Below are 16340 nucleotides of genomic sequence, written 5' to 3' on the forward strand. Positions count from 1 at the left end.
GGAATGCCAGAGATTTCTGTGCATTAATTTTGTATCCTGCAACTTTACCAAATTCATTGATTAGCTCTAGTAGTTTTCTGGTAGCATCTTTAGGATTCTCTATGTATAGTATCATGTCATCTGCAAACAGTGACAGCTTTACTTCTTCTTTTCCGATTTCGATTCCTTTTATTTCCTTTTCTTCTCTGATTGCTGTGGCTAAAACTTCCAAAACTATGCTGAATAAGAGTGGTGAGAGTGGGCAACCTTGTCTTGTTCCTGATCTTAGTGGAAATGGTTTCAGATTTTCACCATTGAGGACAATGCTGGCTGTGGGTTTGTCATATATGGCCTTTATTATGTTGAGGAAAGTTCCCTCTATGCCTACTTTCTGCAGGGTTTTTATCATAAATGGGTGTTGAATTTTGTCGAAAGCTTTCTCTGCATCTATTGAGATGATTATATGGTTTTTCTCCTTCAATTTGTTAATATGGTGTATCACGTTGATTGATTTGTGTATATTGAAGAATCCTTGCATTCCTGGAATAAACCCCACTTGATCATGGTGTAGGATCCTTTTAATGTGCTGTTGGATTCTGTTTGCTAGTATTTTGTTGAGGATTTTTGCATCTATGTTCATCAGTGATATTGGCCTGTAGTTTTCTTTCTTTGTGACATCCTTGTCTGGTTTTGGTATCAAGGTGATGGTGGCCTCGTAGAATGATTTTGGGAGTGTTCCTCCCTCTGCTATATTTTGGAAGAGTTTGAGAAGGATAGGTGTTAGCTCTTCCTTAAATGCTTGATAGAATTCGGCTGTGAAGCCATTTGGTCCTGGGCTTTTGTTTGTTGGAAGATTTTTTATCACAGTTTCAATTTCAGTGCTTGTGATTGGTCTGTTCATATTTTCTATTTCTTCCTGATTCAGTCTTGGCAGGTTGTGCATTTCTAAGAATTTGTCCATTTCTTCCAGGTTGTCCATTTTATTGGCATAGAGTTGCTTGTAGTAATCTCTCATGATCTTTTGTATTTCTGCAGTGTCAGTTGTTACTTCTCCTTTTTCATTTCTAATTCTATTGATTGAGTCTTCTCCCTTTTTTTCTTGATGAGTCTGGCTAATGGTTTATCAATTTTGTTTATCTTCTCAAAGAACCAGCTTTTAGTTTTATTGATCTTTGCTATCGTTTCCTTCATTTCTTTTTTATTTATTTCTGATCTGATTTTTATGATTTCTTTCCTTCTGCTAACTTTGGGATGTTTTTGTTCTTCTTTCTCTAATTGCTTTAGGTGCAAGGTTAGGTTGTTCATTCGAGATGTTTCCTGTGTCTTAAGGTGGGATTGTATTGCTATAAACTTCCCTCTTAGAACTGCTTTTGCTGCATCCCATAGGTTTTGGGTCGTCGTGTCTCCATTGTCATTTGTTTCTAGGTATTTTTAAATTTCCTCTTTGATTTCTTCAGTGATCACTTCGTTATTAAGTAGTGTATTGTTTAGCCTCCATGTGTTTGTATTTTTTACAGCTCTTTTCCTGTAATTGATATCTAGTCTCATAGCATTGTGGTCGGAAAAGATACTTGATACAATTTCAATTTTCTTAAATTTACCAAGGCTTGATTTGTGACCCAAGGTATGATCTATCCTGGAGAATGTTCCATGAGCACTTGAGAACAATGTGTATTCTGTTGTGTTTGGATGGAATGTCCTATAAATATCAATTAAGTCCATCTTGTTTAATGTATCATTTAAAGCTTGTGTTTCCTTATTTATTTTCATTTTGGATGATCTGTCCATTGGTGAAAGTGGGGTGTTAAAGTCCCCTACTATGATTGTGTTACTGTCGATTTCTCCTTTTATGGCTGTTAGTATTTGCCTTATGTACTGATGTGCTCCTATGTAGGGTGCATAAATATTTACAATTGTTATATCTGCTTCTTGGATTGATCCCTTGATCATTATGTAGTGTCCTTCTTTGTCTCTTCTAGTAGTCTTTATTTTAAAGTCTATTTTGTCTGATATGAGAATTGCTACTCCAGCTTTCTTTTGGTTTCCATTTGCATGGAATATCATTTTCCATCCCCTTACTTTCAGTCTGTATGTGTCTCTAGGTCTGAAGTGGGTCTCTTGTAGACAGCATATATATGGGTCTTGTTTTTGTATCCATTCAGCCAATCTGTGTCTTTTGGTGGGAGCATTTAGTCCACTTACACTTAAGGTAATTATCGATATGTATGTTCCTATTCCCATTTTCTTAATTGTTTTGGGTTCGTCATTGTAGGTCTTTTCCTTCTGTTGTGTTTCTTGCCTAGAGAAGTTCCTTTAGCATTTGTTGTAAAGCTGCTTTGGTGGTGCTGAACTCTCTCAGCTTTTGCTTGTCTGTAAAGGTTTTAATTTCTCCATCCAATCTGAATGAGATCCTTGCTGGGTAGAGTCATCTTGGTTGCAGGTTTTTCTCCTTCATCACTTTAATTATGTCCTGCCACTCCCTTCTGGCTTGTAGAGTTTCTGCTGAGAGATCAGCTGTTAACCTGATGGGGATTTCCTTGTGTGTTATTTGTTGTTTTTGCCTTGCTGCTTTTAATATGATTTCTTTGTGTTTAATTTTTGACAGTTTGATTAATATGTGTCTTGGCGTATTTCTCCTTGGATTTATTCTGTATGGGACTCTCTGTGCCTCCTGGACTTGATTAACTATTTCCTTTCCTATATTAGGGAAGTTTTCAACTATAATCTCTTCAAATATTTTCTCAGACCCTTTCTTTTTCTCTTCTTCTTCTGGAACCCCTATAATTCGAATGTTGGTGCATTTAATGTTGTCCCAGAGGTCTCTGAGACTGTCCTCTGTTCTTTTCATTCTTTTTTCTTTATTTTGCTCTGCATCAGTTATTTCCACTATTTTATCTTCCACCTCACTTATCCGTTCTTCTGCCTCAGTTATTCTGCTATTGATTCCATCTAGAGTATTTTTTATTTCATTTATTGTGTTTTTAATCGATGCTTGATTCATCTTTAGTTCTTCTAGGTCCTTGTTAACTGTTTCTTGCATTTTGTCTATTCTATTTCCAAGATTTTGGATCTTGGAAATAGAATCTTGGATCATCTTTACTATCATTATTCTGAATTCTGTTTCAGGTAGACTGCCTATTACCTCTTCATTTGTTAGGTCTGGTGGGTTTTTATCTTGCTCCTTCTCCTGCTGTGTGTTTTTGTCTTCTCATTTCGCTTATGTTACTGTGTTTGGGGTCTCCTTTTTGCAGGCTGCAGGTTTGTAGTTCCCGTTGTTTTTGGTGTCTGTCCCCAGTGGCTAAGGTTGGTTTAGTGGGTTGTGTAGGCTTCCTGGTGGAGGGGACTAGTGACTGTGTTCTGGTGGATGAGGCTGGATCTTGTCTTTCTGGTGGGCAGGTCCACGTCTGGTGGTGTGTTTTGGGGTGTCTGCGGACTTTTTATGATTTTAGGCCACCTCTCTGCTAATGGGTGGCGTTGTGTTCCTGTCTTGCTAGTTGTTTGGCATAGGGTGTCTAGCACTGTAGCTTGCTGGTCGTTGAGTGAAGCTGGGTGCTGGTGTTGAGATGGAGATCTCTGGAAGATTTTCGCCGTTTGATATTATGTGGAGCTGGGAGGTCTCTTGTGGACCAGTGTCCTGAAGTTGGCTCTCCCACCTCAGAGGCACAGCACTGACTGCTGGCTCCTCAATTTGGGATGACTTGTTGTCTATTCATGTATTCCACAGATGCAGGGTACATCAAGTTGATTGTGGATCTTTAATCTGCTGCTTCTGAGGCTGCTGGGAGAGATTTCCCTTTCTCTTCTTTGTTCTCACAGCTCCTGGGTCTCAGCTTTGGATTTGGCCCCGCCTCTGCGTGTAGGTCTCTGGAGGGCGTCTGTTCTTCGCTCAGACAGGACAGGGTTAAAGGAGCAGCCTCTTCGGGGACTCTGGCTTACTCAGGCCGGGCGGGAGGGAGGGGCATGGAGTGCGGGGCGAGCCTGCAGCGGCAGAGGTTGGCATGCTCTAGCCCGAGGCGCGCCGTGCGTTCTCCCAGGGAAGCCGCCCCTGGATCCTGGGACCCCGGCAGTGGCGGGCTGCACAGGCTCCCGGAAGGGCGGTGTGGACAGTGACCTGCGCTCGCACACAGGCTTATTGGCGGTGGCAGCAGCAGCCCCAGTGTCCCACGCCCGTCACTGGGCTCCGCGCTTTCAGCCGCGACTCGTGCCCATCTGTGGAGCCCCTTTAAGCAGCGTTCTTAATCCCCTCTCCTCGCGCACCAGGAAACCAAGAGGGAAGAAAAAGTCTCTTGCCTCTTCGGCAGCTCCAGAGTTTTCCCGGACTCCCTCCCGGCTAGCTGTGGCACATTAGCCCCCTTCAGGCTGAGTTCTCGCCGCCAGCCCCAGTCCTCTCCCTGCGCTCTGACCGAAGCCCGAGCCTCAGCTTCCAGCGCCGCCCACCCCGGCGGGCGAGCAGACAAGCCTCTCGGGCTGGTGAGTGCCGCTCGGCACCGATCCTCTGTGCGGGAATCTCTCCGCTTTGCCCTACCCAAGTATGTGGGGAGTTTCTTGCCTTTTGGGAGGTCTGGGGTCTTCTGCCAGCGTTCAGTAGGTGTTCTGTAGGAGTTGTTCCACGTGTAGCTGTATGTTATGAATCTTGAGTTCAGGGGAGTGTGAAGGTTTATAGTTCACAGTTAAAATGCTCGATTAATGAGATTCATAAGGAGAGTGTAAATAGAGAAGAAGCCTGAGAACTGAGTTCTGGGGACTGAGCCCTGGAGCAATCCAACACTGGAAGCTAATTAATTCTCCCCCTTTTTTTTTCAGAGTGAAAATATTAAAGGCTTGACTTTTGTTTTGAATACAGCTCTAGTCTTATCTCATAATTCATCATGCAGTATTCTCATAGTTCTCATAGTTGCTATTTTCTAAACCTGTAAGTTCAGTTTTAATTTTTTTAATGTAGAAATTAAAGAATCTATTAAATTTTTTTTTAGTCAGTATGCTTAAATTTCTATTATTAATTCTAGTTTTGTGGCATTGCGGTCAAGGAATATAAACTTAACAATTCCTCATATGAATAATTTATTGAAAACAACTCTGTCCATATATTATGAAATTTTGTTTTAAAAAAATTTATATTCTATTTGAAGGGAACAAAGTGAGTTAACTACAGCAAACATCATAATTAATGGAGAAATATTATAAACATTCTCTTTTAAATAAGGAGTGGAATAACATGGGAATAAAGGTACTATCAGCACATTTATTCAACACTGTGCTGGAGGTCCTAGCATGTATAAAGACAGAAAAGAGATTTTAAAGACTCAGGATTAGAAAGGAAGATAAAACACTGTCGTTTTCAGATGATTTGATTATAAACACAGTCAAATCCAAAAGAATCTACAATTAGAAATAATACAGGAGTTTAGCAAGGTTGATGGATTAAAAAAATCAATATATAACAGTCAACTGCATTTGTAAACACCAGAAACAAACAACTAGAAAATACAATTTTTAAAAATTTGTAGAACTATTAAAAATTAAGTACTAATAAACAAATTGTAAATCTCTGTAGAGAAAATACTAAAACATTGTTGAGAGATTGAAAAAAAGATCTAAACAAATAGAAAGCAATGCCATGTTTATGGCTAGAAATGCTGACGATCATAAAGAAGACAATTTTTCTTAATTGTTCTTCAGAGTCAATGCAATTCAATAAAAATCCCAGCAATATTTTGGAACTTGCTGATTCTAAAAGTCATAGAACTGATTCTGAAAGTCATATGGAAGACCAAGTGCACAAGAATAGCTAAAGCATTTCTAAAGAAACACGAGTAAGAAGTGGGGACCTTTCTCTACCAGATATCAAAAATTTTGAGCTTATAGTAACTAAGGCAGTGTTTTACTGACACAGGATTAGATAAGTTGACCAGTGGACTAGAGAACCCAGAATCATATCCATCCACACATGAAAGTTCAATATATGAAATATATGGCAGATCATTGGAAGAAAGAAAGGATTTGAAAATATGGTTAACCACATGGGGAAAAAATGAAGTTGGATTCCTATCTCATACGTTAAAAACTAGGAATAGGAAAATCCTTCTGATTTGGGGACAGAGAAGTTTCTTTAAGAGAAACTAAAAAGTGCAACTATAAAAAAACATACATTTTTGACTATGTTAAAATTAAAAACTTCTGATCATCAAAGATATATTGAATTAAAAATATAAGTTAGAAGTTGGAGGGAAAATCTGAAACACATACAACAAAGGATGAGCACCAAGAATAGAAAGATATTTCCTAAAAATCATTGAGAAAAAGAGGAAAAAATCCAATAGAATAATGTGCAGAAGAATCAAACAGGCATTCTAGAGAAAGAAACACATATACCATACACACATCAAAAGACATTCAGTCTCATTAGTGATTAAGAAAATGCAAATAAAGAACATGAGACACAATCTTATATCCACTCAACTGGCAAGAATTAAAAAGTATGATACTGTTAGAGAGGATGTAGATTAATTTGATATTTCACGTATTGCTGGTAGGTGTATTAACTTCCACAAACACTTTAAAAAACTGAAAAGCAGTTTGGCATTATCTTATAATCATTTCCAGCAATTCACTCCTAAACACATGTCCAAGAGAAATTTTGCATAAGTACATCAGAAGACATATACAAGAATATTCACAAAAGTATTGTTTCAGGAAAAAAATCTGAAAATAATCCAATTATCCATTATTCAGAGAATTGAATACATTGTGGTATATTTAGACAACACAGTATTTACACAGCATTCAGTGGAAATAAACTATGACACTATAATATGTTATATTATACTATTTCATATCCCTATTATTAAAATAAAGCAACCAATAGAGCTCTGAATGGACCAAGGTCAGTGTCATGAACCAGAATTGTGATTAATCAAATTCTGTACATCTGAGGATCAAAAACCTGTTTTTCCCTAAACTTCTAGAGTTACCATACTTAATTTTATAATTAAACTTTTAAAATTTTGAGATAACTGTAGAATCCCATGTAGTTGTAAGAAATAATACAGAGACATCCCATGTACCCCTGACACAGTCAGATATAGAACATTTCATCACCGTGTTGCCCTCATGGTGTCCTTTACAGCCACACTTACTTCCCCCTGCCTCCACCTTGCTTAATCCCTGGCAACAACTAATCTGTTCTTTCATGTCTATAATGTTGTCATTTCAAAAGTGCTATATAAACAGAATCATATATATGTAACCTTTTGGGATTGGCTTTCTTTTACTCAGCATAATTCTCCAGATATTCATTCAGGCTGTTGCATGTATGAACAGTTTATTCCTTTTCATTGCTGAGCAGTAATCCATGGCATGGGTGTACTACAGCTTATTTAACCATTCACCCATTGAAGGACATCTGTTTGGAGTTACTATGAGTAAAGCTGCTATAAACATTCGTGTATAGGTTCTTGGGTGAACTTTCATTTCTCTGAGATAAATGCCCAGGAGGGCAATTGCTGGGTTAAATGGTCATTGCATGTTTAGTTTTTTAAGAAGAGCTGGAGGAATCATGTTCCCTGACTTCAGACTATACTACAAAGTTACAGTAATAACAGTATGGTACTGGCACAAAAACAGACACATACATCAATGGAACAGGATAGAAAGCCCAGAAATAAACCCACACACTTATGGTCAATTAATCTACAACAAAGCAGGTAAGAATATACAATTCTTATTGTATATTCAAGAGAAAAGAGATATACAAGAGAATATACAAGAGAATATATATATACAAGAGAAATTGTATATACAATATACAAGAGAAAAGACATATTGTATATACAGTATACAAGAGAAAATACAAGACATATTGTATATACAATATACAAGAGAAAAGAGAGTCTATTCACTAAGTGGTGCTGGGAAAACTGGGAAAGCTAAATGTAGAAGAATGAAATTGGAACATTCTCTAACACCATATACAAAAATAAACTCAAAATGGATTAAAGACCTAGGTATAAGACTGGATACTGTAAAACTCCTAGAGGAGAACATAGGCAGAACACTCTCTGACATAAATCACAGCAATATTTCTTTGGGTCTGTCTCCTAGAGTAATGGAAATAAAAACAAAAATAAACAAATGGGACCTAAAAGCTTAAACACTTTTGCACAGCAAAGGAAACCATATTATGAAAAGACAGCCTATGAAATGGGAGAAAATATTTGCAAGCAATGCGACAGACAAGGGATTAATTTCCAAAATATACAAACAGCTCACACAGTTTAATATAAAAAAACCAAACAACCCAATCAAAAAATGGGCAGAAGACCTAAATAGACATTTCTCCAAAGAAGCCATACAGATGGGCAACAGGCACATGCAAAGATGCTCAGTATCACTAATTACTAGAGAAATGCAAATCAAAACCACAGTGAGGTATCACCTCACACCACTCATAATGGCCATCACCAAAAAGTCAGATTTTACAATTTTTTCATTTTATGAATTGTGCTTTTGGTGTCAAGACTAAGAACTCTTTTCTAGCCCTAGATCCTGAAGATTGTCTCCTATTGTTTTGGTTTTTTCCCCTAAGTGTTTTAGGGTTTTACATTTAAGTCAGTTATCCATTGTCAGTTAATATTTGTATAAGGTGTGAGATCTGGGTCGATATTTATACATGTCCAATTACTCCAGTACCAATTGTTGAAAAGGCTATCTTTCTTCTATTGAATTGCTTTTGTTCCTTTGTCAAATTGTAACTGGGCATATTTACATGAGTCTATTTCTGGGCTCTCTATTCCACTGATCCCTGTATTTATCCCTCCAGTAATACCTCACAGTCTTGATTACTTGTAGCTATATAGTAAATCTTGAAATCAGGTAGACTAATTTCTCCCACTTCATTCTTTTTCAAAATTGTTTTTCTAGTTCCTCTGCCTTTCCACATAAATTTGAGAATAATCTTGTCTATAGCTGCTAAAAAAAAAAAAAGAAAAGGTTTATGGGATTTTGATACAAATTATGTTAAATTTGTATATCAATTTGGGGAGAATTGGCATCTTTACTACATCGAGTCTTCCCATCCCTGAACACAGTATGTCTCTCCACTTATTTAAGTCTTTTAAAATTTCTTTCATTAGCAATGTGTAATTCTTAGCATATGTCTTGTAATGCTTGCTAGATTTATATTTAAGTATTTTATTTTTTAATGTGATTATAAATGATATATATTTTAAATTTCAGGGCACATGTATTTATTGCTAACATAAACACAATTGGTTTTTGTATGTTACATCCTTCAACTTACTAAACTCGTCTATTAGTCCTAGGAGTTTTGTTGTTGATTTCTTGGGATTTTTTTATGTAGATAATTATGTCATCTGCAAATAGGGACAGTTTTATTACTTACTTTCTGATCTGGATGGCTCTTCTTTTTCTTGCCTTATTTTTCTGACTAGAACTTCCAATGCTATGTTGAATAAGGGTGGTGAGAACAGACATTTTTTTGCATTGTTCCCAATCTTAAAAGGAGAAAGCATTTAGTCTTTCACCATTAAGTAAAATGTTAGCTGTACATTTTTTATAGATGCTCTTTACCAAGTTAAGGAAGATCTCGTCTCTTCCTATTTTTTGAGACTTTCTTTTTGTTTTTTTTTTTTTACCATGAATGGGGTGTTGAATTTTGTCAAATGCTTTTGATATAATCACGTGATTTGTATTATTAGACTGTTAATATAGTAAATTACATTGATTGATTTTCAAATATGGAAACAGTTTGCATTTCTGGAATAAACTCCACTTGATCATGGTGTATAATTGTTTTTATATATTGCTGAATTCTATTTGCTAATATTTTGTTAAAGATTGGTCTATAATTTTTTTTTACTATGTTTGTTTAGTTTTGGTGTTGGAGTAACATCAGTTTCATAAAATGAAATGGGAAGTGTTCTCTCCTTATCTACTTTGGGAAGAGACTGGATAAAATTGGTGTTAATTCTTTTCTGAACATTTGGTAGAATTCTCCAGTAAAACTATCGGGAGCTGATTTCTTTTTTAAGAGTTTTAAAATTATGAATTCAATTTCTTTAATATTTATAGGGCTATTCAAACTATATACTTCATACTGGATGAGTTGTGGTAGTTTGTATTTTCTTGAGGAATTGGTCAATTTCATGTAGGTTGTCAAATTTATGCAGAGTTGTTTGTGGCATCCCCCACCCACCCTTTTTACTGCCTGTGGGGTCTGTTGTGATATCCCATTTCATTTGTGATATTGATGAGCTATGTCTTCTTTTTGTCAATTTCATGACAGAGGTTTGTCAATTTTATTCATTTGTTAAAAAAAACCCAGCTCTTTGCTTCACTGATTTTTCTCTTTTCTCTTTGTTACTGATTTTTTGTTCTTATCTTTATATTTCCTCCCTTCAGTTTGCTTTGGGTTTATTTTGATCTTCTTTTTCTAGGTTCTTAAAGTGGGAGCTTAGATGTTGGTATTGAAACTTTCCCTTTTACCTAATGCATGCATTGATTGCTATATATTTCCCCTTTACAAACTGCTTTAGAAGTATTTTGATATGCTGTATTTTAATCTTCATTCAGCTCCATTCGTTTTTTTAAATTTCCCTAGAGACTTCCTCCTTAACCCATGGGTTATTTAGAAGTATGTTGTTTGGTTTCCAGGTGTTTGGAGATTTTCCTTTTATTTTCTGTTATTGATTTCTAATTTGATGCAACTGTGGTCAGAGAATATATTCTGCATTATTTCAATTTTTGAAAATTATTGAGATTTGTTTTATGGTCCAGGATGTGGTCAGTGTTGGTACACGTTCTGTGGGCACTTGAAAGGCATGTGTATTCTACTGTTGTTGGGTGGAACACAAATGTCTATTAGATCTTGTTGGTTGATGATGCTGTTGAGCTGCATCTTCTATATTCTATATCTTTGCTGATTTTTCTGTCTAGGTCTATCAAATCCACAGTTACAGTTAGAGGCGTCAACACCCAATTGTGGATTTTTCAGTTTCTCCTTTCAGTTCTACCAGTTTTTGCTCTATATATTTTATAACTCTATTGTTTGGTATGTACACATTTATGATTGCTGTATCTTCTTGATGATCATCCTTTTTATCACTACATATCTCTGTCTCTAGTAATTTTCTTTGTTCTAAGTCTACTTTATCTGATATTAATATAGCCATTACTGTATACCTTTTTCCATCCTTTCAGTTTCAACCTGCCTATATTGCTATATTTTAATTGAGTTTCTTGTAGACAGCATATAGTTGGGGCATGTTTTTAACCTACTCTGCCAATCTCTATTAATTGATGTATTTAGACCATTTACATTTAATATAATTATTGATATATTAGGGCTTAAGTTCTACCATTTAATATTTTTGTTTTCTATTTGGTCATTCTTATTTTTCCTGCCTCCCTGTGAGTTACTTGAACATTTTTTAGAATTCCATTTTGATTTATCTGTAGCATTACCGAAAGGTTGCTCTAGATGTTACATTATATACACATAACTTATTTTAGTCTACGGTGTCATCATTTTACCAGTTGGAGTAAAGTGTAGAAATTGTACCTGCTTTTACATCTCTTTACACTTCTGTTTATAATTATCTTAAGTATTTACTTACATACATTTAGAACCATACCAGTGTTATAATGTTTGTTTCCATTGTCAACCATAATTTAGAAAACACAAAAGGAAGAGGAAGGTCTATTGTACTACCTAGTTTTTGCTCATCATGTTATTTCTTTTTCTTGATGTTCAAGGTTCCTTCTTTTATTGTTTCTTTTCTGTTTAGGGAACCTCTTCGTGCACTCTTTTAGACCATCTACTGGCAACAAATTCTGTTTGTTTTCTTCCGTCTGAGAATGTCTTGATATCCTCTGCATTCCTGAAAAACATTTTCACCAGGTGTAGGATTCTGGGCTGGCAGTTCTCCCAGCCACTTCCTTCTGGCCTCCATGGTTACTGATTAGAAATCTGCTGTTATTTGAAAGGTTTTCCCCTAGCAGTAAAGGTATCCTGTTTCTCTGGCTGCTTTTAAACATTTTGTTGCTGTTGTCTTTAGTTTTCAGAGGTCTAATTATGATATGACTTGATGAGGATTTCTTTGGGTTTACCCTGTATGGGATTTGCTCAGCTTCTTGAACCTATAGGTTCATGTCTCTTGCCAAGTATGGGAAGTTTTCAATTATTTTTTGAGTACTTTTTCAGCCTACCCTCTTCTTCCTCTCCTTCTAAGACTCCAATGACAAGAATGTAATGTCTTTTATATATACTACCAAATGTAAAATAGATAGCTAGTGGGAAGCAGCTGCATAGCACAGGGAGATCAGCTTGGTGCTTTGTGACCACCTAGAGGGCTGGGATACAGAGGGTGGGAGGGAGACACAAGAAGGAGGAGATATGGGGATATATGTATATGTATAGCTGATTCACTTTGTTATAAAGCAGAAACTAACACACCATTGTAAAGCAATTATACTCCAATAAAGGTGTTAAAAAAAAAGAATGTAATGTCTTTTGTTATAGTCCCACAGGTCTCTGAGATGATTCTTTTTTTCTTTCCAGTCTATTTTCTCTTTATTGTTCAGACTGGGTAATTTCCATTGTTCTATATTCCAGCTTTTTAATTCCTGTCTTTTCCATTCTGCTGCTGAGCCTATCCTTTAAGCATTTTACTTTGGTTACTGTATTTTGTCAAGTATTAATACTTCCAAACCAATAGAATAGATTAATATTCTATAGATTCTAAATTCTACAATAATGAAATGTAATTCCATTAATTCCATTCTAATGTAATCAGAATATATTTTCTACTAAGCAAACAGAATCACCAATCATCACAGAAGTAACACAGCTATAAGGTCCTCCTTCCTTCTTTATTCACTCTCCCAATCAAGCAGCTAACTTTGGATCTATCACTGACTTCAAATTTTATTAGTGTTAAGAGTATCTTTTTTTTAAATTTAATTTTATTTTTGGCTGCATTGGGTCTTCGTTGCTGTGTGCAGGCTTTCTCTAGTTGCGGCGAGCCGGGGCTACTCTTTTGTTGTGGTGCGCACGCCTCTCATTACGGTGGCTTCTCTTGTTGCAGAGCACGGGCTCTAGGTGCACGGGCTTCAGTAGTTGTGGCATGCAGGCTCAGTAGTTGTGGCTTGTGGGCTCTACAGCGCAGGCTCAGTAGTTGTGGCGCATGGGCTTAGTTCCTCCGTGGCATGTGGGTTCTTCCCGGACCAGGGATCAAACCCGTGTCCCCTGCATTGGCAGGCGGATTCTTCACAACTGTGCCACCAGGGAAGTCCCAAGAGTATCTTTTAAAATAACCTTTCACATTAGAAGATAGTACAGAGATGCCAATTTCTTATACTCAACAGCAACGGTTTTCAAACTTTACTGTTTATCAGAATCACCTGAAGACCTTGTTGAACTAAAACAAAGACTACTAGGCCCTCTCAAAGTTTGTGATTCAGTAGGTCTGGGGTGGGGCCCAAGAATCTGCATTTCTAACATGCAAGTCTGAGGATCACACTGAGAAATATTATTCAGTGGTTTAAGGAGAGAACAATGATGCCGACAACATAAAACAGATGATTAAATTTCTTTAATTTAGTTCTATAACTGAGTTTTAAACCCTTTATTAAATATGGAAATAACTAATTTCTAACAATTTGTACTTTAAGCACAAATTGGACAGAAGTTCAATTTATTTGTGAGTAAAATTTGGTATCTCTGTAAATTATTTGTTATGGGTTATGTTTGGCAATCATTATTAAAGGGAAAGAATGTTGCAGAAAAGAACCTCTCTCCAACATCAGTCTTTTATTATTATATTTTGAGGCTCCTCTTCAGTTTCTCTTCCTCTTCACCAGGCTTACCCTTTCCTATCCCTTCCTGCACACCTTTCTCAACCTGGCTATAAACACCCACTATTAGAAACAAACAAACTCATGCATATATAAATTAACTTATTCACTCATAGAGCATATATACACATTTTTATACCCACTCATTTTTATTAATACCATACTGAGGTGGAAGAGTGAAATTTTATTTAGTAAGAGAACTGGATTTTGGCAAAGACTAAGAGTGGGGAGATTCTTACATAAGAGAAATCGCAATGCCAAAGCCGAGAGGATTATAGGGTGAGGTTAGAATTAGAGGCCTAGATGGAATTTATTTTTAGTTTGGAAGGTAACTTGGACTGAAGAGTAATGCAGAATGCTAACATACTATGTTAATGGGACTTCAGTCAGAAAGAAAGGCAGAATCCTTTGCTCACATTAGTGAATGAAAGCCAATCTACAGGATATGACATTCAGCTATTAAGAAAGGAAGAATAACAGCTCACAGCTGCTCTCATGTCCCTGAATATCAAGGCATTGTTTCCAGAGACAGGCTTTCAGCCTGTTCTCGCAGATGGTTATTAAAATCTAATTCAAAAGAGAAAATCAATAACTGTGGTGATGAAGGATTAATTAAATCTCAAACCGACATTATAAATAGAACAGGCAGATCTTTATTCTATCATATGCAGCTTTCTTTGCAATACAGAATATCATAATACACTGAAAAAAGTCAAAATATATTTACCAGTGAACCTGTCATTTAGGTTTCATTCAGCCAATACTTGGGACTACTCTGTGCTAAACTGATAAACGGTAATCATTCTCCCTTTCTTTTAATATAGTGTTGCCAATTTTAGTTGGTTGCTTAGAAACATTAAGTAAAACACTTAATGCAATGCAAGAAGAATAAGGGTTATGGTGGGGGCTGGTAGTGTATTTTTAAAAATGTGAAGATCATAATATAACGATATATATGGGTGTGAGATTATTAGCCAAATTTTACCAGCTCACTGTTTTCAAGAAGCTAGTGCAGGTTGACTCTGGTTGGAGACGAGTAATATGTAGCTTTCCACAGCTGCACCACCAGGATGAAGACTGACACTGTAAACTGGTCATATGATTAGGAGACTGAAGACAGTTCCTGGTCGGCCAGCACAGGTAGCAAGAGCAGCATCAAAGGGAACAAGAGTCTCTATGTAGGTTAGCTGTCCAACAGGAGGAACCTGGGTCTCTGTTCCTTAACCCCCTACTGCTGGAGAGGAAACACTGATATAAAGGTTTGCTGCTGGTGACACACTGTTGCAAAATGCTATACCGTAAGTGTCATCCCAAATAATTTGTAATTAAATAAGTAGTAAGTAATGGAAAAAGCACCAGCCTTGGAAGTAAGGCCCTAGGTCCTGTTGCTGGCTAGGTTACTAACTTTCATAACTGTGGACAAGTCAGTGAAACTCCTTGGGCCTCAGCTGTGACATTATAAAATGAAACAGATGGCCTAAGTCTGTTGTTCCCAAGGCTCCTAAGAACTTCAAGGGCCACCTCAGGGGAATGGTGCTGTGTCAACGTGTCTACTCAGGGAAGCTCAGCTTTTCTCTGCTTAATATACTGATGGTCTGAGAAAAATTGTTTTTCAAAAAGTGTTTTGCTCTGAAAATAAAAGTAATAAAAATAGGTTTGAAAACCACTGGTTCAATAATTTCTAACTTCCATCTCTAAAACTTTTAAGAACAAAATGGACAGGACTTATAAACCGACCAAAAAAGGTAAAAATTCTCTATTATACAATATAATATAATGACCTATAATAGAAAAATTGAAGGAGCCTGGAAACTTAACGTGAATATGTCATTTAAACACCTGATTTTAGTTACAACCTCCTGCCCTACAACAGGGTAAAGGGAAAAGTTCTGAAATAAGCCTCAAAAGACCTGGCTTCTCTTTCTTGATCTGCATCTTACAATTCACATGATGTGGTAGTTTTAAAATATGTCCATAAATTCTTTGATATTCCTCCTATCAAAAGATGGAGTCTAATTCTTTTCCCTTTGAACCTGGCTCTCTGCGGATGAAAAATGTGGCAGAATGCTGTATGACTAGATTACAGAATAAAGCTGAACTTTCTATCACGTATAAAAACAAGTAGCAAAACTAAATCCTAAATTTACATGGAAGAAGGTGCTAGTAAACTATGAAATGTCAAACAAAACTCAACAAGGATCAAACAAAATCAGTATGTTGGAAAATTAACCCTTTAAATCAAAAAACTCAGGTGTAGAAGATATTTTACAACTCATAATTCCTCATTTTCTCAGTCTATAGATGAGTAAACGAAGGGTCTCGAGGGCTAGGTTTAAAGTCTAAGGTCCCAATGACAGCTACTAGTAGTAGTAAACTCAAAGACGCAGTTCTTATTTAGTATCATAATTGATGACCTGTGAGTGCTGGGCAGGTAATAAGCGAGCTACAATCTGAAGGATCCCTCTAGCAGTTCAGTACTCTGTACTGCT

At 36.6% G+C, this 16340-nt stretch overlaps 1 protein-coding gene across 5 annotated transcripts in view; it reads right to left on the reverse strand.

Annotated features, from left to right (window-relative positions):
* HECTD2 (HECT domain E3 ubiquitin protein ligase 2) overlaps nucleotides 1–16340 on the reverse strand; it is an 87498-nt gene that overhangs the window by 47904 nt on the left and 23254 nt on the right. The window lies entirely within an intron of this gene.

The sequence above is a fragment of the Mesoplodon densirostris genome, chromosome 1, assembly GCF_025265405.1.
Source record: "Mesoplodon densirostris isolate mMesDen1 chromosome 1, mMesDen1 primary haplotype, whole genome shotgun sequence".
Taxonomy (NCBI): Eukaryota; Metazoa; Chordata; class Mammalia; order Artiodactyla; family Ziphiidae; genus Mesoplodon; species Mesoplodon densirostris.